Source organism: Eretmochelys imbricata, chromosome 15 (assembly GCF_965152235.1).
Source record: "Eretmochelys imbricata isolate rEreImb1 chromosome 15, rEreImb1.hap1, whole genome shotgun sequence".
Lineage (NCBI taxonomy): Eukaryota > Metazoa > Chordata > Testudines > Cheloniidae > Eretmochelys > Eretmochelys imbricata.
This window is the reverse complement of record NC_135586.1, coordinates 28,998,348-29,022,638: the sequence shown is the minus strand read 5'-3', so window position 1 is coordinate 29,022,638 and position 24,291 is coordinate 28,998,348.

Below are 24,291 nucleotides of genomic sequence, written 5' to 3'. Positions count from 1 at the left end.
CACCGCAGTTAGATGAGAAGACTGTGTGTGTGGACAGGAAGGGAGTGAGGGGCTACACCTGGCTAAGAACCTGAGTTAACTGCCATGAAGACCTATCCTTTGAGTGCATCTATTCTTTGGCTGAAAAATATCTCCAGAAAGGCAATTCACAGCTGAACTCTGTTTTTGTCAAATTCCCTGCCCAGGTAGGTGACACTTCAGAAAAGTATCCAAACAGCACTTTGCAACCTTCCCATGATTTTGCATATTCTAACAGCAGTGTTTATGACATGCTGGCTCTCAGATTGTGATGGTCACAGTCAGGAAAAATGCATTTGTCTGGTTCCAGTTGAGTGGGACATATTTAGGGTGTCTGCAGTGAAAAAGCCTAGCAAAATGAGATTTCCATGTGCTTCTGCAGCAGCCTGGAGATATCTGTCTGTGTGAGAGAGAGAGAGAGACAGAGTGAATCTGAGCCATAATATAGCCAATGTTATCAGTGAAGAAAGTAAGGAACCTTTGATTTGTAGCTACCTCTGTGCCAGTGTATAGAAAACAAACCCAGGCTTCTCACACAAAGCACACAAAATGCGCTGAATTCATAGACTGTGAGAAACAGAGTCCTTGCAAAGGATGGTAAGGTCAGAACATCCCAGGGTTGGTACTGTGATTTAGCAGGCAGTGAGGTGTTTGGGGGTCAATAGAGATCTCTGGAGGGGAAGCAGCCCTAGCGTGTTGGGAACAAATGTAAAACAGCCTTTGTAAAGGCTCAAATTAGCCTTATTTTTAATTGGTAATAGAGAAACAATGCGCTGGTGCAAGGGTGGGCAGAGAGTGACCTTTCTAATAGGATCACCTGGAAGCGATTGAAAGAGGAACTAGATAAGAGGGACCTTGTGTGGAAGGGGAATATTTTGTAACAGACACCAGGCCCTTTATAAGAAGGGTGGCAAAGCAAACCAGGAGCCAAGGAGAGCTGGGCAGTTAGCTGTAGGTGGGAGGTGACAGCTGTGGGGAATGATTGCTTGTGATGGCCTGTGAGGTCATGTGCTGACAGCTGAAATTAGAAAAGCACCAGGGCTGTGCAGTGCATTCAGCTCGATCACTCTCTGCTACTCCTGCTGGTCTCAGCTTTTGTTGCAAAGCTCTTAGAAGAGAACTTAGTGCAGCTACCCCCTCCACATGTGCTGAGCTGTGTGTGTGCTCTGAAAGCCAGGGTGTCTAGCTGTATTGTTTGGTTCTCATTTATTTTGCTGCACATGTTGCAGGTGGGGAGGGAATGTAAAGTCCACAGTGAATAAAGAACAGGGAAATGGGAGTCACTCTGCCACTGACACGATGTGTGACCTTGGGAAAGTCCCCCCCCCCCATTCCCACAACCGTGACTGGGAGATAGTAACTAAGCCTCAGAAAATTTTGACTGTGTGTTGAAAAACTAAGCACCCCAAAATTGAAAAATTTTGACCCAAACTTTAGCGATTTGTGTTTGGAAATGCCACTGTGGTGCCTCCTGAGAGCAGTAATTTGAGGCTTCGCAACTCCATGCTACTGTGTGGGCCAGGTTCCCCAGCTGAACTACATCTCCCATGATGCACCATGGCATGCCTGTAAAGCCCTCTGAGATCCTCTAATGGGTGGGATTAGAGAAGAGTAGAGTGCTACCATTGCCTTAACACTGGTTCTCAGGCCCGCCACTCACCCTGCTCCCCAGCTGGGATTTGAAGCTTGGTCTCCTCCTGCCAGGTCACAGCAGCGGAAGAGAGGCGATGCTCTTTCCCCACGGCTGCTTTTAGCGCCATGAATAGCACCGCTCTTGAGCAGGTTTCCCTTCCCCACCCAGTGCTCGTGTGCAGAGATTCACAATTGCTGTGCCATACTGGCTCCGTGACGCAATTTCTCTTTCGGACGCCACTTCATTGGCCGAATTGTCTTCAACTACCTAGGCTCTACAGCCCAGTCCTACACATTGCAGGAGGCATTGCACCATGAAGACGCAAGCACATCACATTAATACGGCGATAGCCACCCACAGGATAGATGGCATCTAGGACCGATGCTTGGTTTTGGCAATGACGGCAGAACCCCAGACATCCTTGCATGGAGCCCTAGTCAGTTTCCTTGTTTGGTTTCTATTTATAGGCCATGGATTGCACCAAGTTCTAAGGGTTTTTCCTGTAGTTCTGTCAAAGCAGTAAAAGATGTGAAGCAAACTGTCTCTCTGTCATTCCACATGTGGGATTTTGAGGTTTTTTTTGCAATCGTTTTCTGTTTCCATTTGGATCTCAAGGCACTAATGGAATATGTCCCTTTCTTGCCATAGGGCTATGAAGCTAAGAAAATGCATGGCTTTTTCAGTGGAGTGCACTGGGGACAGATAAAGGTTTGACAGACTGGTGGGCGTGACAGACGGTCCTGGGGTAGGAGTCCTGCAGAGTCTACCGGGGGCCAGTGGCAGGTGACCTGCCGTGGGATAAGAACTGGAACACAAAGGAATTTGGGCAAGGACAGACTCTTGTTGCTCAGGCAGAACCTGGGTTTGGGGTGCAGTGTTCCTGGGAATTCTGGGAGGTCCAACCCTTACAGGCAGGGGCCCCGGAAATGCCACTTGCGGGAGGTGTCCGAGGTGGAGCATTGCCCAGAACATAACCTGGATCCACCTTCTCCCAGAGAGAGGAAGTATAAAGAGCTAGCAAAGAGGTTTGTCTTCTTTAACTGGGGATGCAGAGCAGACCTGAGGTATCTCTGAGGGTTGCAATAGGAGGTGCTGTGGAGAAAGGCTAGATATGCTGGGGAAACTCTCCTCACCCTGTGCCTTGGATTGCAAGCTCTTTGGGGCAGGGACCGTCTTTTTGTTCTGTGTCTATATAGCGCCTCACACACTGGGATCCTGGGTCTGGTGGGTGCTACAGTAATACAAATCAGTCATAATGATGATGATGAACGAGGAGGTAAAAGGCAGCCGTGTGAACTGACTGTCTCCAACGTGTTGCCTATTTGGCCCAAGCCGTTAGTTAATATTCAGGGTCTTGTGAGCTTGTTTTCATTATCTGTGACTAAAGTGGGGCGACTCGTGAGCCGCTCACAAGCAATTTGCAAAGCAAGATGGAGGTGTAGTGAATCACTCACTCTGGTTTAATCGTTCTGTTCTGACCTCAAACCAACGTCACCGAAACGAGAGGCGAGAGAACGCCTATTAACCAGCAGCATGCCATGACGCTATTAGTAAGGTATGCAACTGCTCGCTTGCGTGCCACAGGTGGTCCAAAATGCCATCTTCCATGAGGTGTCATGTTGTGTGGAGGTTGCCGTTTTGTTTTAGAAAATGGCTTCTTCCATAGGGGCTGGATGGAATCAGCCCACAGACTGCCATTTGGACAATGCCTAGCCAGTGGGGTGTGCAATGCACACCTAGACGGCATGCCACTGCTATGAACTTGTCGGTCTCCCGGCGGCATGGACAGGGTTGTTCTGCCCCACTGCTTATGTCCAGGTCACTTTGAAATGTCCCAAGTGTTGGGGTTTTAGCTATTTCCCTGGGGGGGAGATAATTTCGTGATCTAATAGCTCACACGGGGATGTTGTTTTTCCTGCTCTTCACCCTGCCTTTCCCCTTGTTTAAGTTAACTCCAAGAGGAAAAACAACGCAGGTTTCTGAACAGTGGTCTATTGTCCTTCCCCCCGTCCTGATGGAGAGGAGCTCCATGCAGTCTGTACACACCAGGCATATAGAACGTACACATCCACATGGCTTGCTGCACGTTTGCCATAGGCCGTCTTTGCCAAAGGGGTTATTTGAATGAGACGCTCAGCCGAGCTGGCTGCCGCCGAGTTTGGCGGTGTGAATAAATGGCTGCGAGCTGTATAATTCGCCACCTCTCCTGCATCAGCACTGAGCCCACTGCAGGGTATAGTAAATGCTTAGTTATCAGATTGTAGCAATGTTTTCAATACTAATCTAGCATTAACATTAATTGCCGTTAAGTGGCCATTAGTTCAGTGTTCCACATGTTCCAAGAGCCATTCCAGCGAGCCAGGGAGTTCACCAGCATGGAGAATGGGAAACGCAAACAACCTGTTTCTTTCTAATGCCAATAGAGAGCTGGGGGGAAAAATTCTCTTGCAGACAATGACTGTTGCCTGCTGTTTCCTGGCCGGGACTTGGCCAAAGAACCAGGGATGGGATACAGCTGTACTGGTGGCTTTGAGCTCATGATGGTTTGAGATGGGCGGGGGGTGTTGGGACTGGGACCTCGGATGATGATGGCGATTTCAGCAAAGGACCCAGCCAAGATCAGGGCCCTACTGTGCGAGGTGCTGTCCACAAATGTAGTGAGAGCTGGGGCCTGCCCCCAGACAGCTTACGCTCTAGGTAGATGGACAAGAGGTAGGAGAAAGTGATCTGTAACGCACACGCAGAGTGCCCTGGATAATGGTTTGCAAAGGCCACATTAGTGCCACCGTTTTATCTGCTTGTTGAGTAACTAAAAAGGTTGCCGGTAAGGCACTTAGAGCAGCTGTTTCTTGAGCGTCGGGTTGTATGTGTGGTTTCAGGTATATCAAAAGCGTTGATTTATGCTAAAATCCTTACATGTGTACGTGGCCTTGTGTCTGAAGCCGATCAATGTGCCACTAAGACTAACAGTCACCAGCACTCTGATCCCTTGAGGTGTCCTTGGGGGGAGGGTGGGGATCACTGAATGAAGCCTTTGTTAAAATTCTGCTCCAAAATCGAAAGGAACGTTGCGGCAATTTTCTTGTCTTTTTGGATGCGGCTAAACCAGCCCTGCCAGGGATGATGCATCTTGGAACTCCTCAGTATCCTTTTGCCTTTGGAATGGATCAGATGGCACCAGATATCAGCTGTTTTCAAAAAATGATCCAGGATCCATCCATCCCTCCGGCTTGCAAAGTGACCACCCACCCTGCACCTGGCTTGACTCACACAGCCTGGATGGGGTGCTCTGCTAGCAACCCTCCCGGTACGGGCTTTCCGAAACAAAGCGTAAACATCTCCAGGAAATACCTCTGCACAACAGTTTGCCAGGTGGATTTGACTCCACGGTCACAAGAATCTTTTTGTTTGTTTGTTTGTCTTTGCTCCACTCATCTCTCTGCGAGCAGCTAGATCTTGGGCTGGATCATGGGTGAGGGTGGAAACTTTTTGGTGGGATCCCCTTGTTATAATATTGGCAGCATATCACTGAGCTGAACACATCCCCAGTGCTGGCTTCTTGGTGAGGTTTCTGGTATTTCTTGCCACATTGGCTGTGCAAAGACAAGGAGACTTTTATCTTCATAGTATTACTGCCCTTTCCAGCCAGAACCTGGGAGTGCAGAGGTCCATGGAAAATAGAGAATACTACTAAAAAGTGAATTGAAAATGTCCAGATCTGGAGAAAGCTTTGGGCCCTGGGCTTGATTCTAATTTTGGGTGGAGGCTCAGGTTGGTTGTGGGTGTATCCTGATTTGCCCCTTCTTTTCTCTGCGTGTAGGCGAGGAAAGGGCGTTAGTGAATCGTGTTGAAAGTTCCCCCAGCAACGGGAAAGCTCCTGCATTTCTTCTACAATAAGAGCATGACATCTGCTTAGCGATGACTCAGGCTGTTTTTCATCCCAGAAAAAGTACCCACACGCCCAACCACATGAGAATGTGCTCCTGCCAGGAGATGGAGGAGGAAAGAGAGGAAAGTAATGAGACAGGGCAAACAGCCTGCCTTAGATGGGACAAGGCTAATCAGGAATTAGGGTCTGGTGCGTTTGTTCCTTTAATTCCCACATAATGGACCAAGGACATGAGGAGACTCAAAGGAACATTGTCAGCATCATTAAAGGTGATTCCAGTTACCGGAGGCGGTGTGATAATTGCATGAGATAAATTACAGATGGATAAACCTACAGGTTCACATTACATGCATCTAGAGAAAATAGAGAGCGCTCATTCATGGGTAAACCAGAAAAGTAGCCCACTGTGAAAGTGGGGAGGCTTTTCCAATCATGCCTTAAGAAAAAGGCATCCCCTTGCTGAAGGGATAAGCAGCCCTGAAGACTGGAAGCCACCTGCGGCTTATTCCTGGGACAGCCGTAACGTTGCTGCCTCTTTTGCCCCCCCGTTGGTGGTCCTGCTGGTCAGGCCGCCAGCGTGGGAGGCGTAAGTCAACGTGCCTGCTGCAATGTGACTCAGTGCTGTCCTGCAGGGATCCCACCCAGGGTCAGGTAGTGCGGCCCTCCAAGCTCCTTCATTCCTTGGCCTGGGCGGAGGAGTCTAACTCCAGGGCCAATGGCGGTGGGGGGGTTCACTTGTCCATGAGGTGCAGCTCACTCTGGCCCCCATCCAGCCCACCATGCATGAATAGTCATGCTGGCATCCGTGGGGGGCTGCTCACATGTTGCGAGTTCAATGTGCGCTTAGGTGCTGGGCTGGATCAGGGCCAGAGGGCTCAGTGCCTTGCTGGATTGAGCCCTGGGAGCTGCAGCGAGATGGCCTCTCACTTCACAGAGCCATCAGAAGGCTGCCATACGGTGGAGACTGGCCTCCGCTCGAATCAGGACCATCTGCTCTCCTGCTTTGTGTGCAACTGAAATAGGGACACTCGTCCATTAGCGGGTCGATTCTGCAAGGTGCTGGGTTTCGGCCTTGGTACAGCGTCTCTTGTAAGCATTTCAGACACAACAAATCCTGCATCTTGTCAGGGGGTTAGAGTAGCTGGGCCTTATGGTCCCTTCTAGCCCTATGGTTCTGTGATTCTATGTGACTAGCTCCATTGATGTCAATAACAGCACATCAGACCCAAAGGCAGTTTTACTGAGATCACCCAGCAATCTCAAGCACCTCACTTTCGCTGGCAATTTGGTCCATGAACCACTGTGTAGAAACTCGGAGGCTCCCGACGATATTTTTTCCCTCAGTGAGTGGAATGGATGTCAAGAAGTTCCTTTGAAAGCCCACGTTAGACAAGTCTTTCCACATCACCTCTAACGCAACGTGACTGGAGCACCAGACCTTTAAATGTCAGACAGAGACAGTGTGACACAGCTTAGAAACAATGCAGGTTTCTTTGGAGAAATCAGACTCACAACGATCCCTCCCCGTTGGGAAATACTTGCTCTCGGCTGTGCCAATCTCTGTATGTCAAATTAAGGAAATGCCCCCAGCGTCAAAGGGAGGCTGGTAGGTAATCCTGCTGCTGAATTTCGAGGTGTTCTGTCCCAGGTTACAAGGCAGCTTTGAGTAATACACTGAGAACTTGGTACTAAGATAAAACAAACAAAACCCAAGCCAACAGCCTAGCTTCTCTGATGAATGCATCCAGTTTGGCCAGTGCTCAATCACCCACAGTAGAGAAGGAATCTTGTGTAGAATCTGGGATTGATCAGCTGACTCTGCAGAAATAACTAGAGCTTGTCCGGGATTCTTCAATGAATGTTTTTTGGGTTTTTTTCTTTTTGGAAAACGCTGATTTGTTGAAACTGAAATTTTTCTCGGGAAAGAGTTTCAATGGATTCCTGAGATTGAAGAAATGTTGGGAAAAAATTTGAAATTGTTGAAGTGAAATGTTCTGACAGTGTCTAGTTCAGAGTGACCTATCAGTTTATAAATGTAAGCTAACTTTGTGGGGGAGGGAATTGAAATGGTTGGAATGATCAGAATAAAACATTTCGATGAACCCAAACCTATTTATTTATTTATTTTTGGTTCATGAACATTTTCAAGATTTTGACTTTTCATCCCATTTTGGGATCGGACATTTTTTTACAATCTCAAAAGTTTTTGAAGGGTCGGAAAAGTCTCCCTCCCAGCTCTAGAAATAACAGTCGTCAGCAAGGATTTCTCTGCAGGAACAAATCTGTATCAGCAGAAACTGAACAACAGCCACAGTCAGCAAAACAAGCACATGGCAAAACTTCCCAACAGCCTGGTTGCTTTATCCAGACCTCAGAACTTGGGTGTGGAATCTTTGCCTTCCTGTAGGCACTTTTCCCCTTCTGTCTCTCTCCAGCGTCTTCTTTTACTGATGGAGAGCTAAAGTACGTTTTGTATTAAGATACTATTCAGGCACATCTGGACCCTTTGATTTTACAGTGTTGCTTTTGCATGATATTTGCCTGCAAATCTTAATGCACATCACAAAGCAGAGGCCGGAGTGTAGCAGAGCGTTGGTGCTGCAGGAATATCCATTACTGAGTACTGGGGCTAGATTGGGGGTGGGACAAGGATAGTGGTACTCTTACAAGCTCCACCCACAAAATAAGCTCCACCCATTGACACTGTGGATGGTGCAGCGATTCAAAATATGAACACGTGCTCTCCAAGCTGCCTGGGGCTCCCTGCGTGGGGCTGAGTAATGGGGCGCAGACTCATCCAGCGGTGCCTCCTGCTGGCTGTCTGGGAATTAGCTCTTTTCACCAGCCCCGGAGCGCCCTCTGCCGGTGTCTCGCCGTCCCTGGCCCCCGTGTCCCTCCTGGACCCTGATGCCCTTTTACCTGTGGTGCTGCCCCTCCAGGCAATACCCCACAGATCTGGGTCTCCCCTCCCCGGGGAACCCCGCCACCCTCTATCCCCACCTTGCCTCAGCCTGTGGGCTACTGCCAGTCATCATCTAGCCCCCTTTCACTGGGGCTGACTGCAGTTTATATAAGCCAGTCGTCATAGGAAAGGGGGGTTTGGACCTGCTGCCTCCGCCTACCGTTGGCCTACCCTGTTGCAATCCCAGTACCCTGTCTTAGGCCGTCTGCCAGGCCTGCAGCCTGGGGCTTTTCCAGTCTGGAGCCTCCCAGCTCCTCTGGCCTTCCCCAGCCCTGCTTCACCTCAGGTACCCTGGTACGCTCCCCAGCAGCCAGGCCCGTCTCCCTCCACAGCTTGGGTGCTCCTGGCCCACTGCCCTCTTATAAGGGCCAGCTGGGCCCTGATTAAGCCAGCCGTGGCCTGATTGGGGCATGGCCCCCAGCTGAGTCTGCTTCTCCCAATCAGCCCCGCTTTTCCTTCCCTGCCACAGCCCTCTCCCCGGGCTGTTTTAAGCCTTTTAAGGCAGGAGCGGGTGACCACCCCACTACAGGCTGCCCCTTGTTGGGGCTTGAATATGCCTATGGCAAGGGCAGCTCTAGTCTGGGTTCAGGGGTGCAACTGCACCCACAGAAGTCAGGCCCGGACCAGTGTGGGCTGGGAGCACTTGCACAGGGCCCCGGCTCAAGTTTGGCCTGGCTGCTCCTCTGTCGTGACAGCCCGGCCAAATGGGAGTGAGTAGCATTGCAACCCGGCACGTGGGGTCGCAGCGCCACTCAGGTTTGTGCCCACCATTGATGGGGCAGGGAGTGACCCGCCTGCCCCGCTAGGCCCAGAACTGCTGGCCTCCCCATGCCAGACCCAAGGCAAACCACCAGGCTGAGAGCCCGGAGGCAGGACCAGGTTGGAGGTACCACCACCACTGGGAGCTCAGCGAGTGGCTCCCAGCTGCACACAGGGCAGTGACCCCACAGCCTGGGCCCTCTCTGATGCCCCCCACAGGGAGGACAGTGACCCCATAGGCCTGGCCCTCTCTGACCTCCCTCATTCTCTCCTGAGTCCCCCCAGCCCCATGGAGAGGGCAGCAAACCATAGTGCATGCATTGCACCAGGAGGCTGCATCCGCCCCTGGCCCATGGACTCTGCTAGGCTTCTTGATTGAGGAAAAACCATCAGTGCTGATATCTCCCAAATGTCCCCACCTTGTGGCCCCAAAATGAGCCATTGCTCACAGCAAACCATGCAGGTCATCTTTCCTGTCTCCCCTGCTGGACATTTAAATGATAATCACTTGCCAGCTGTATTTACCCCTCACTGGGAGGAATGGGGCAGTCATAGAATCATAGAATCTCAGGGTTGGAAGGGACCTCAGGAGGTCATCTAGTCCAACCCCCTGCTCAAAGCAGGACCAATCCCCAATTAAATCATCCCAGTCCAGGCCCCTCAGAGTTATTGTTCCAAGCTAAGATTCTGGAGGCAAAGGTAGTCGCTTCAGAGGGGTGCAGGTACGGTGTATGGGCAAGGACTGCCTGTTTCTAAGCTCTGATGGGGTTCACGACTTCATCGCAGAGCAAATTTAAACCAAACTGCTAGACAGAAATGTTTCCAAATGATTGAATTCACTGAACCAAAGTTTCATTTTTCACTGATTAACTGAAGCTTAGGAAATAGTTCATGAGAATGGATAATAGAAGGATTAATTTGCTAAACCCAAAAGTCAGTTGAACCTTCCATTCACTTATCCAGATCAAGATTATAGGGTTAAGATCAACAGTGTCTGTGCTGCATCCCATTAGGTATCAATAACTGTCAATGCTGAATAAATGCCTAACTCGGGAATTTGCAATCAAACAAGGAATATTGGGACTCAGGTCTAAGTGCTGACACCATAACTAATTATGATTTTTGAAATGCCTAGGGTCTGTATGCACAATGCTCAGCACCTACCACTCCAGCTGAAGACCTCTGGAAGTCCAGCCAAAACTGGCCATTCAAAAATGGAGGCTCCCAAATTTAGTGGATTACCCATCATTATTAATACATGTTTATGCTTCATCCTTCCCATTTTCTTAAGCCATGCAAACTTTCATTCATCACCATCATCTTTTAACATCTTACTGCATGTTTGCTTGGTGATAGTACAACGCACACAACAACCGAAGCTTGTCCAACTGCACACAAACCTGTTTGGCTGAGCAAACATGTAGGGAAGATGTGTACATCAAGGACAATTGCCTTCCACCTGTGCTCTGCAGTGACTACATCTTTCTGTAGCTCACACAGTTTGGTCCTCTGAGCTGTTGTATTATTCAACTCCCTAGAAAGCACTTTGGATTACATTGTTTATGAGAGATGCAATACAGAATAAAGCTGCCTTCTATTAAAAGGTGGCTTTCACTTTAAGTCACATCCTGGAAATAGAGAAGCAGTTTTGGTTGGGGTTTTTTTTCTGCCTCTCTATTTTGTAACAGTTTTTAATCTCAGAGATGTCTGAACATCTTGTTCGAATGAAAAGCATATCAGCTGTTAGTACTGCTCAGACATAGTGGTAGCAGCCAGGACAGGAAACAGTGAAGACAAGTATGAAGTTGTGGGCCATTAATCTCAATCCTTTGAAATGTGAAAGCACCTCAATCCTTAGACTGAATATGACAACGGAGCAACTGCTTCAGCTCTGGAAAAAGCCACTGCCAGAGTTTGGAAACAGAATGCATCGGAGAGGATCAAAACCAGGAGCTAGCAGATTAGGCTAGGGTTAGGGTGTATTATAAGGCTGCCCACTTTTAACCTGCAGGAAAGCAAGAGCATCCGTGGCTGGCAATTGGATACAGGTCAGATTGAGTTCGCAAAAATGCAGGCAGCTCAAAGCCTGGGCCCTTGGGCTATTTATTATGAGCCATATGTGAGCTGAAGAGTTCAGGCTGTGTTCTGACCAGAGGCTGTTCAAAAGTAACGTTGAATTGACCGGAGACTGGTAGAAAGCGTCCCAAGCCCTTGTGGACACATTCTCTCTTCCGGCTGCAGCTGTCATGCACAGCTACAGACTTCCAGGCGGGCCCTTTGCTTTGTTCAGCTGCAAAAGCGTTGAGCTGGGGGGTCTGATTCTCATTTATGCTACGGCCCTTTTGCACTGTTCTTGCAGGGTAAAGGGGTCTTTGAATGGGTATAAATGGCTTTTACATCCACTTTAAGGCCCCTTTACACACTCGAGTGGTGTAAAAGGGTCTTAGTGTAAATGAAAATAAGTGATAGAGAAATTCAAAAGGTTCACAGTGATGAGATGTGGAATAAGCAACCCAGAATGGTGAAGCAGATTGGGAGGCCGTTTGAAAGAACAATCATCGGGGCGACTTCTCAGGAGAAGTAGGATGGGGTTTGCTGACTCTGCTTTGCACCGACTAACGTCTAGCCTTTGCCCTGTTGCCATAAGCTGGCTGTGATCTCGGCGCTGCCGTGTGCCCATTGAGACACCCGCAGAGCTGTGCAAAAAGTATTATTAGCCAACCTCATCTGAATGAAAGCCAAGAACTCCCTCGGACAGTCCTTGCAACCCCTTTTGTGCTCCTTCTGGGCATGTTTATAGGAGGGCACTTTTGGCTACAAAAATGTTCCTGGAAAGAGGAAGTCTCATGAATGCTTGTCCAAATAGGTATTTTAAGAAAGGGATACGCACGAGTATTCATTCCACAAGTGTGCACATGGCGGGTTTGGGAGGCAAAACAAGCTGAGGAGAAGAAACCTTAGGGTTAGGTGGCCAGTCACACAGCATCAGTAGCAAACATTTGGAGCATTAGTCCTGGTGAATGCAAGAAATCTGTAAGCTGAAACGTTAATATGTATTCATATTGCAATAGCACCCAAAGGTTCCCTACAGGAACTGGGGCTACACTGGGCATGGGATTGTACAAACATATAAGGGAAAGCTGGCCCCTCCCCCAAAGATCTTACAATCTACAGAATCTCCTTTGCATAAAAAGTTTTGATAATTATTAGCAATGAATACGGCTGTAAAAATCTCAGCTAGGAGGAAAAGTGGCTAAACTGGTCGACTAAGTTGTTCCTCTGTGAATAGCTCTCGCACTCCAGTCATGCTGGCAGCTAATAAGCAAAATAATTTGGTTAATTAGACAACAGAATCTCAGGAACATTTGGGTGAACTGAGTTTAGAGATTTCACGGCTTCACCGAGTGGCATCCAGTGGGTCTGTTCATCCAGACTCAGGGCGGGCTGGAGCGTTAAGCCCATTAGTGACCGAAAGAAGAGCACCATCTACTGAGCTTCCATCACCACCAACTAAGGAGTGGCCTACCCTGTTACCAAGTACCGTCATCGTTGCATCTCTTGATAAAACCCTGTGGCATTGAACCAGTATTGACTCAGCCTACAAACCCTCACCGGCACCATTGTCTATCACACCCTGGGTGTTTTGGGGAGGTCTCTTATACATGGCCAGGCCTGGCCCTCTGCAGATCACAGACCGACTCAACCTGGTGCTAGTTATTCCTGTGGAAATTATTCTTGACAATAAAAAAAGAAAAGTGTCCCCGTCTCCAGTCAAACATTCTAGATTCAGATTCTCATGTCAATGGCATTTAGTCTTCACTCTATTGCTAAACATAAGAGTTACTGAGCTCTGCAAGGGGCTCTAACTCTTCATGCAAATCTCATGCTCTAGATTTATCATAACTTCTAGGGCAGGACTATCCGCAAGTGCTGTTTGGCTTTCCATGATACGACTGTATCCATTTTTGCATGCCTAGGCCCTGATCCTGTGCTCGTTGAAGTCAATGGAAAGGCTCTTATTGACTCCTGTGGCCACTGGCTCAGGCCTTAAACCACACCTTTGGTGTTCAGAGGAACGCAAAAGCCTGGAACGCCAACATATTGACCTCTGCAAAGACACCATGGTGGGCAACAACGCTCTGTGTGAAATAGACCTCAGTCAGCCTTCGTCAACCAAGACCACAGTCAGACTTTTCAAATTACATTGGACTTGGCTGAATGTGGTTTTTTGGTTTCTTCTGAGTAAGGAATTAGACTGGTTTACATTTCCTCCCACTTCTCTCAAATTTCAGAGTTTTATCGGTGTCTGGAGCATAAAAAAAACAGCATCTAAAAGTAGCCCTGTCATGTGCAGAAATATTGCCAGTTTTAGATCTTGGATTCCTTGTGGCATTTACTGTTCTGAAAGCGAATGGAACTTCCATATCTCAGGATTGTTCAGGTCTTTCCAGGGCCGAAACATTTTCGTCCCCTCTCGCAAAATGCAGAAAAGGTTTTATTAGCCTGAACAACCTGCTTGCCTTCTGCCCTTTATGTTGCATCCTTCTGGCTCCCCTCCAGTTTTGCTATCAGCCTGCCAGATATCTTTCCTTGCTGATCGGAACAGAACTTTAAAATTCAGTACATTTGGCACCAAGAGTCAATGTCTGATCCAAGAGAGAGTTCACAATGGCTACCTGTGACTTGAAGCATATGGAAGACTGCGAAGAGGTAAAAGAAGATCTCACAGAACTGGGTCACTGGGCAACAAAATGGCAGATGAAATGTAATGTTGATAAATGCAAAGTAATGCACATTGGACAACATAATCCCAACTAGACATATAAAATGAGGGGGTCTAAATTAGCTGTTACCACTCAAGAAAGAGATCTTGGAGAACTGTGGATAGTTCTCTGGAAACATCCACTCAACGTGCAGCGGCAGTCAAAAAAGTGAACAGAATGTTGGGCATCATTAGGAAAGGGATTGATAATAGAAAATATCATATTGCTTCTTTATAAATCCGTGGTACACTCACATCTTGAATACTGTGTGCAGCTGTGTTACCCCATCTCAGAAAAGATATTGGAATTGGAAAAGGTACAGATAAGGGCAACAAAAGTGATTAGGGGTCTGGAATAGCTTCCATATGAGGAGAGACTAATAAGTCTGGGACTTTTCAGCTTGGAAAAGAGTCGACTAAGTGCATAGGTGCTGGAACTAGGGGTGCTGGGGGTGCTGCAGCCCCCCCTGGCTTGAAGTGGATTCTATTATAAACAGGGTTTATGGTATGGTTCAATGGCTCACAGCACCACTACTATACAAATTGTGCCAGCACCCCTGACTAAGTGGGATATGATAGAGGTCTATAAAATCATGACTGGTGTGGAGAAAGTAAATAAGGAAGTGTTATTTACTCTTTCTCATAACACAAGAACTAGGGGTCACCAAATGAAATTAGTAGGCTGCAGGTTTAAAACAAACAAAAGGAAGTATTTCTTCACACAACACACAGTCAACCTGTGGAACTCCTTGCCAGAGGATGTTGTTGTGATGTTGCACTCCATATGATTTTATGAAAATATGCTAATAAGTTTGAATATAATGTGACTAGAATATGCTTCCTGCAAAAAGTATCTTGTAAGGTATCATTGCAAAGCTTATAATCTACTGAGTGTGGTCATCCTATTTGTATAAATGTATCACTCTTTTATCTGAAACTAGAAATATGAAATATAACTCTGAGGTCCTATTATAATTATGCAAAGTGTGGGCCATTAATGGTGGTTTGGAATCTTGATGGCTCCAATCAACTAGGACAATTGACTGTAGATGGCTCTGTTTACTTATAAGTCTTCTTGTATACGTGTGTGCTAGCAAGTGGGTAATGAAGTCTTACAGTGACATCTGATCATGTCACCTGAACTGCAATCCATCTTTAACCTGGTGCTTTTCCATTTAGAAGGAGGGGTGGGAACCCAGAGAGGGACAAAGGATTCCCACCTTATGCAAAAGATATGTGAGGCGGTGGAACAGAACAAAGTCATGAGAAATCCCCTAGCTCCCACCTGAGCTGGAACAAGGACTGTACCTGGGAAAGGATTGGGCCCAGACTAGGAAGGTGTCCAGTCTGTGATAGAAGCTTACTGAAGCATCTCTGAGGGTGAAATTTTATCTGTATTCAGTTTTCTTACTGTACTAGGCTTAGACTTGTGCATTTTATTTTATTTTGCTTGGTAATTCACTTTGTTCTCTCTGTTATTACTTGGAACAACTTAAATCCTACTTTTTGTATTTAATAAAATCACTTTTACTTATTAATTAACCCAGAGTATGTATTAACGCCTGGGGGGACACACAGCTGTGCATATCTCTCTAACAGTGTCATAGAGGGCGAACAATTTGAGTTTACCCTGTATAAGCTTTATACAGGGTAAAATGGATTTGTTTGGCCCCCTTGGACCCAATATGGCCATTCTTATGAAGGACATGAAGTTAGTTTGCATTTTTTTTCCACTCTGATTCACTTCTTTTCAATTATAGAATCATAGAAGTATAGGACTGGAAGGGACCGCAAAAGATCATCTAGTCCAGACCCCTGCACTTATGGCAGGACTAAGTATTATCTAGACCATTCCTGGCAGGTATTTGTCTAACCTGCTCTTAAAAATCTCCAATGATGGAGATTCCACAACCTCCCTAGACAATTTATTCTAGTGCTTAATCACCCTGACAGTTAGGAAGTTTTTCCTAATGTCCAATCTAAACTTCCCTAGCTGCAATTTAAGCCCATTGCTTCTTGTCCTAGCCTCAGAGGTTAAGAAGAACAATTTTTCTCCCTCCTCCTTGTAACAATCTTTTATGTACTTGAAAACTGTTCTCATGTCCTCCCTCAGTCTGCTCCAGACTAAACAAACCCAATTAATTTCAATCTTCCCTCATAGGTCATGTTTTCTAGACCTTTAATCATTTTCGTTGCTCTTCTCTGGACTTTCTCCAATTTGTCAACATCCTTCCTGAAATGTGGTTCCCAGAACTAGGCACAATACTCAAGCTGAGGCCTAGTCAGCGTGGAGTAGAGTGGAAGAATTACTTCTCGTATCTTGCTTACAACACTTCTGTCTAATACATCCCAGAATGATGTTTGCTTTTTTTGCAACAGCGTTACACAGTTGACTCATATTTAGTTTGTGGTCCACTATGACCTCCAGATCCCTTTTTGCAGTACTCCTTCCTAGGCAGTCATTTCCCATTTTGTGTTCTACTTCCCCAATTCCCTGAATCTACGTCATCTTGTTAGAAAGTTTGAGATGCAAGTACTTTCCCTCTGAGATGCCTTGGCCATCTTCCACAATGAGTTAGGTGAATGTCTACTCAATCACTTCTTACTTCCAGAAACAAACCTCCAATGGGCATTGTGTGTAGCTGATGAATAACTTCACACCTTTTGAGAAAAATGGATTCTTGCCAGTGCTTTGACTGAGGGTGTGATGGGGGTAGGGGACTGATAAATAGATGACCTAATAGCAGTTTTCAATTTTGGTTCTTGCTACTTGAACTTGGAACTGCCTTTAAAGCTAAGAACAATCAGCTTGTTTCTGAGGAGCAGTTTAATTTATGAACTTTCCATTGGCCGGTGCACTGAGTTCTACTTCTGTCTAGTCTTATGTGCTGCCAACCTTGGCCAAATGGAGGTGACTGCATCTTGGAAGTAGTCAAAATACAAAGACCATCTGCATTGCTACTTCAGGCTTAAGTTGGTTGTCAGATGGGATCAGGAAGAACTTTATTTGCCTGGTATTATGCTGCATCATGAAGCGCATTACACATTTTGTGGACGTACTTTCCATGGACATATCTGTCACTGGCGCCTTCGAGACAGGATATTCCATGAGATGGGCTTGTTGATCTGTTATAAAATGGCAATTCCTACAACCTCTGCTTTTTCATCTAAATTTGCAGGATCCAGAAGATTTAATCCTTGTACCAGGAGAAATTTTATCAGAAGTTTCTCCCTTAAAATTCAGTCCCCAAGCTTGTGACAATATAACTGCAAATGTAGGGAGCTAAGTAATTTACCAGTGGTGGGTTTGTTGAATTGTAATGCTGGAGGCCCATGGTTTTGAAAGGAGCTGGGAAATCAGTGATGCAAATATTTGATTTTCTTCATGCTCTGACTGAGAGTGAGCTTTGTTTATTAAACCTCATAAATGTGATTCTTAATTAAGTTTCCTCTGTCCCAGTACCTGACAATGCAACCAGGTCAGGGAGTCAGAGAGCCAGGTCTTTAGATACTCAGTTTTTATTCCATCCTTATTCCAGTGAACTCCCATTGAGCAGACACTAAGTTAGGACCTCAGGCTTTTGGTCTATTTAAACCAGAGATAGAAAACCCCTCTTTTGTCAGTTGTTTGCCTCTCCCCATTCTGGGAAGGAACCATCCCCTTCATTATATGGTCACGGGCTTCATTCACCCTTGTTCAAAATGACCCAGATGATGGGGCTTTCAAATGACCCAAGTAACTGGAGGGGGAGTGTTCCACAGACTGACAGGCCTCACTATTAGGAGATTTTCCCCCTTTACATCCAGCCTGGATTTCCTCCTGTTGCTCCTAGCTCAGTGCGTTTTCTGATTCCAGAGCACGTCTGTTACTTCTGGGCTGGTTTGTTTCACGTTTGTTCGCTGAGGTTTGCGATCGAGGGATGCTGCTTTTCTTTCATGTTTAGGATGCTTCTTAATCCGGCTGTCCCCTCCAGGTTTGCTTGGGATCCTAGACAGTGGGAGGGGTAGGCAGAATGCTGTGTCGGAGACGGATACTTTAGATGCTCCTTTCTCAACCTCCTTCTGCTCCTTGTGACCTTTCTTGTTCTGCTTCACCAACAGCTGCCTCTTTCCATGGCTCCTTAACACTGGCCTCTGTCACTCCTGCCACCCCCGCACAGCGCCCTGCCACCAGGATTTCAGTCCTGTAAATTCACCTTTGATGCTTGAGCCCCAGTTCCATAATCATGCTCTAACCCAAGAAGGTCTTGCTCAGGATGCATGGCCAGAAATACGCCATTGTTAAAACCCAGTAAGGTTTGGGCAAGTGCTTTGGGAAGAGAAAAGAAGAGTTACTCCATGGATCTTCAAGTTGGTTTATTTCCAGCAACAAGAATACATATTCCAACAGAAAACCTCTGTTCAGATACTGCTCAGGCTGCCCCACTAGCACTCAGCAGTCAGGAAACGGCAAAGTTAAGGTTGCACCAGTAACCTTAACTCTGTCCCCTTGTGCACATGTATTACTGTGACAGAGGGCCAGATTCTTCTATACACTAGGCCCCTTTGCACCACACTAGCAGTAAAAGGGGGCCTTACTATGTTACTGCCAGAGTGGTGTAAAAGGGGCCTTCTTGTAAATGTGAATCTGACCCACAGTCTTAAATTACATGATCACATATTATTTCTTATTTAATACCACAGAAATCATGCAGTCTGTGCTACAACCTTTGACACCCTTTCTGTTCTATTCAGGTTCTATCATGCTCATCACCGTCGTATCTGAACGCCTGCCAGTTATGCTTTAAGTGATGTGTAGCATTTTATGGAGCTGCATGTACTCTCCATGGGCCAGACAAAGAGAGCCCTGCACCTTACACGATGCACTACAGGTTAAATACAAGCATAAGAGTCATGAAACAAATGAAATGAAAAAAATCAACCTCCTTCTCTCCCTTCCTCCTCCCCCACTAGAAAAGGGAAGAAAGTTACACAGTGAGAGAAAGGGCAGTCACTTTTCTATTCCCCCTCCCCCTATGCCGGGGGGAAAATGAAAAAGTGGAAGTGTTCCCTTCATTGAAACTTTTTAATTTTCTTGTTGAGCCCCCTTCTCTGCCCAATTTTGTGTTCTGAATATTTTTTTTTCAGAAAACTCTCCTCCTATTTCCTGTGTGACTCTGAGGAGTAGCCCCTGCTCTCTTCTCTGCAGGGCTGAGCAGGACAGGGTGGGACTGAGCCTTACGTTCTCTTACAGGTTTGGTTGATAAAGGCAATAGCGTTGATGTAATATCCTTGGGCTTCTGTAAGGCACATGACTTGGTGCCGCATGACATTCTGATGAAAAAAACTAAAATGATGTAAATTAACATGGCACACTTTAAATGGATTAAAAACAGGGATTGGTTCTTGGCCCCACACTATTTAACATTTTTATCACTGACCTGGAAAAGAACATGAAATCACCACAGATAAAGTTTGCAGGTGGCACAAATGTTGGGGAAGTTGTAAATAATGAAGAGGACAGGTCATTCATACAGAGCGATCTGGATCGCTCAGTAAGCTGGACAAGAGCAAACACAATGTGTTTTGATACAGCTAAATGTAAATGTATACATCTGGGAACAAAGAATATAAGCCATACTTACAGGATGGGGGACTCTATCCCGGGAAGCAGTGATTCTGAAACAAGATTTGGGGTTCCTGGTGACAATCAACTGAACATGAGCTCCCAGTGCTATGTTGTGGCTAAAAAAGCTAATGTGATCCTCTGTAATTGGCACTGGTGCAACTGGTATTGGAATAATGTGCCCAGTTCTGGTGCCCACAATTCAAGAAGGATGTTGATAAACTGGAGAGGTTCAGAGAAGAGCCACGAGAATGATTAAAGGATTAGAAATTCTGCCTTATAGTGATAGAATCAAGGAGCTCAATCTATTTAGTTTAACAAAGAGAAGGCTAAGGGGTGACTTGATCACAGTCTGTACGTACCTACATGGAGAACAAATATTTGGTAATGAGCTCTTCAGTCTAGCAGAGAGAAACTTACTCCAATAGCTGGAAGGGGCAGTTGGACAAATTCAGCCTGGAAATAAGGCATACATTTTTAACAGTGAGGGCAATTAGCCATTGGAACATTTTGCCAAGAGTCGTGGTGGATTCTCCATCACTTGCAATTGTTAAGTCATGATGGAACATTTTTCCAAAAACATTTGCTCTAGGAATTTTTTGGGGAAACTCTCTGGCCTGCGTTATCTGGGAGGTCAGGCTAGAATATGTGTTACCTGGGTGGCAGGGCAGTGGCAGCCCGGACCTCGACCCTGGGCTCCTGTCGCATGGGCTGGCTGCCTGCCCGCCTGCCCTGGACCCCCGCCATGCAGGTGCCCTGGACCTCATGGGGCCGGACCTTGTGGGGCTGTGCAGCTGCCCTGGACCCCTCAGGGCCAGCCAGCAGCCTTGGACCCTGGACCCAGAGCCCGGAGTTCGTGGGGCCAGGTGGCTGCTCCGGACCTGGAGCTCGCAGCGGCGGCTGGGAGCCCTGGACCCCAGACTCCCGCCACACAAGGCAGGCTGGCAGGCCTGACCCTGACCCTGCCATGCTAGGCAGTGGGGCAGCCCTGACCCTTCCATGCCGAACAGCCGGGAACTTGGTGGACCCCAGTACGCAGGCCAGCCTTTAGCACACAGCTGAGCTGGGCCGCAGCTGTGTGCTAATTGGGCCACGGGTTGAGAACCACTGAGCTAGAGAATCACACTAGCCCCTTTTGGCCTTGGAATCTATGAATCTACTACCTTGCAGACCGAGTGAGGGCTGCAGCAATCCAGCCCCTAGGGGCAGGATGCAGGTGAGGCAGTCCAAGGTGCATGACTAATGCAATTTATCACATGGCTGCCCTGTGCAAATCATTGAGTTAGCTCTCCTTCCACTGCTACCAGTGCCCTTCCTCCCCAGCCCCTCCACCAGTTGTTTGCTCCCTTCTTCTCTGTTTAGATTGTGAAACCTGATCTATATGTAAGCAGAGTCAGGATGAGCTCTACCCTGACATCTTGTGGCGAGTCATGGTGGGTTGTGGAAAAGAACTTCAGGGGCTGATCTCATTTGCATAGGCACACCCACCCTGCCTAGATGGTCACTTTGGCTGCTGTAGGAGCCCCAGTTTCTCTGTTATTGGGGCAGGAATAAACTGTTATTATCCTGATTATGTGAATCAAGGACAGTGGAACTGTACTTGGCCTTTTGTTATGATGGAGGGACTCACCATCACCTAAGCAGCACTCGCTAGGCAAGGGTCATGGGTTCCAAAACCCAGTGAATGGAGAGAGGCTGGGGATTGGTATTACTACTTGGTGGTATGGGGCCCCTGGTGAGGGCATTACATGCTAATTGCACTTTCTCCTGTCTCCACTGTGGAATATCAGAGCTAATTTTGATTCTATTAGGAGTCTGGTTACAGGCTGCTGAGCTGAATTCACTTTGGGCTAATGGTGCACCAGCACTGAGGCTTCCCTACTACAAGCTGAAATCACAGAAGAGCTAAACTTACTAAGAGCTGAAATCACTGAATGTTGTGTTAAGTAGTGGGGGAGCCTGAAGATATGCTGTGGAGTAGTTTGCGGGGTGGCTGGCAGAGCGGATCCCCATGGAGAGGTGGGGCAATCAGCTTTGGACCATGTAAAGTGCCCCTTAGCCCTCCCCCCCCCATCTCCACCCAGGTTGGGACGTAAAACTCTGCAGATAAACTTTCAAACTCTGGGGCTGCCCTGACCAGGGACAGAGACTTTGGGGTCGTTGGACTTTTGGGACTATGGGTGATTTTGGGTTGCTGGCCTCAAGAACCAAAGGAAAAGGACATGCCCCCATTTGCTTGGGGTGGGTTTTTTGCTCATGGGTTGTGTTATGAATCCTGTTGGTGGTGTTTCCCCAACATAATGCCACATTGTTTCTCTCCTGTTGTTAAAAGGCTTTTTGCTACACTCAGACTCTGTGCTTGCGAGAGGGGAAGTGTTGCCTCTTGGAGGCACCCAGCGGGGGTGGTATATATTTGTCCCAGGTCACTGGGTGGGGGCTCGAGCCGGTTTTGCATTGTGTTATTGGAATGGAACCCCTAGATACTGAACTCGGCCCTGGTTGCTGCCAACTCTGACGGGCAGAAGGGTTACATATAGATGATGTGTTAATTATATTGAATCCCCAGTCATCACTTTGAGGGTAACAAGTTCTTGTCCCAAGATCAGGCCCAGTATGTTTAAATGATTCTATAGTTGGGAACCCCGATGTGCACATTTGCAACACTCTCACTGTAGGAACTCCTCTATATTTACACATAGTTAATTAATACATTTAGCACAGTCACAACCGCCCCAACTCAGGAAGGTAGATTGAGATACTACAGAATGGATCCATATACTCACAGCATGCCTTGCAGAACAAGCTGAAATGGGAGCCATCATCTCCCTCATCACCAGTGGCATAATTTTGACACCTCCCAAGGACTGCATCTCCTTCTCCTACCACCCCAAGGCTGGGATGCAACTCTTATAAGATGTTACGCTGACACCGCTGTGTTTGATGCATATTCAGTAGGAGATGTTCCCCTTTTCCTCATTTGTATTTCCTCACCTTACTAAGGTTGGAGTGTCTTTCTTCTATAGATTAGTATATTAATGATCTCACCTTATCACATATGTCAATTCAATATTATGGCCCCGTTGTGGTTAGGTGTCAGAGGATGTGGCACATGTACTTGTTATATATGTCAACTTGTTGCCATGACACTCTTGGGGTTGGAGCATGTTCCTGTGGTCAGAAATTTCCCTTAAACACTCTATTTTCTGCTCCCCAATACTTGGGGTTTCTGTTGGGCTGTTTATCTGCGGAAAGTTTGTGTTCGAAGTTCGTAGGCCTCAAGCCTTACGGTAACTGCTGAAGCCAATGTCTTACAGGATACGGGCCTGTCGGTTCTTTGCGTTACTGCTGAATATAATAAAAGCAGAATATAACTGTAACGCATGGCCTGAAAGCCTTAAACATCCTGCAGGATGAATGACTCACATTCAACCCTTAAAGTCATGACGGGAAATAATGTTTGTGGTTTTTGCGCATTTACATGTATATGGGTAATGGTCGACACTGAAATCAACAGTCCCTGTCTATGCTGTATTCTGATAATTCAGAGATCAAAAAAAATCCTAGCATTTAAATGAATTGTAAACACGGGATATCTCAGTATTCATCTCTCTTTGAAATGTATAGCAAATCATCTGTGAATGGTGGAGGAACAAGCCAAATGCCTTATGTTAATTCATATAGCTAAGTACTGATGGACCTCCTTCAAAGTCCTCCTAATTACCTTTTGTTCCCCGAGGAACTCCAACTTGTCAAAGAGGGCATGAAATTATATAAAGGATCCTTGGGTCCTGATTCTGTTCATCTCAGATCTGCTTAAACTTCATCAGGGGAAGTCTGAGTTGCAAGATGAGATCCCAGTTATGCTGGTACACCTTGAATATGATATTGGACATTGGACTATAACCTATGAACTATTTCTGAAAGAACTCTTTGAACATAAGAATGGCCATACTGGGTCAGACCAAAGGTCCATCCAGCCCAATATCCTGTCTGCCGTCAGTGGCCAATGCCAGGTGCCCCAGAGGGAGTGAACCTAACAGGTAGTGATCAAGTCATCTCTCTCCTGCCATCCATCTCCACCCTCTGACAAACAGAGACTAGGGACACCATTCCTCACCCATCCTGACTAATAGCCATTAATGGACTTAACCTCGAGGAATTTATCCAGTTCTCTTTTAAACCCTGTTATAGTCCTAACCTTCACAACCTCCTAAACTGGGAGGAGAGATAAATATGCTGGAGGTTAGGGATAGGATACAGAGGGACCTAGACAAATTAGAGGACTGGGCCAAAAGAAATCTGATGAGGTTCAACAAGGACAAGTGCAGAGTCCTGCACTTAGGACAGAAGAATCCCATGCACCGCTACAGACTAGGGGTCAAATGGCTCGGCAGCAGTTCTGCAGAAAAGGACCTAGGGATTACAGTGGACGAGAAGCTGGATATGAGTCAACAGTGTGCCCTTGTTGCCAAGAAGGCCAATGGCATTTTGGGATGTATATGTAGGGGCATTGCCAGCAGATCGAGGGACGTAATCGTTCCCCTCTATTCAACATTGGTGGGGCCTCATCTGTATTACTGTGTCCAGTTTGGGCCCCACACTGCAAGAAGGATGTGGAAAAATTGGAAAGCGTCCAGTGGAGGGCAACAAAAATGATTAGGAG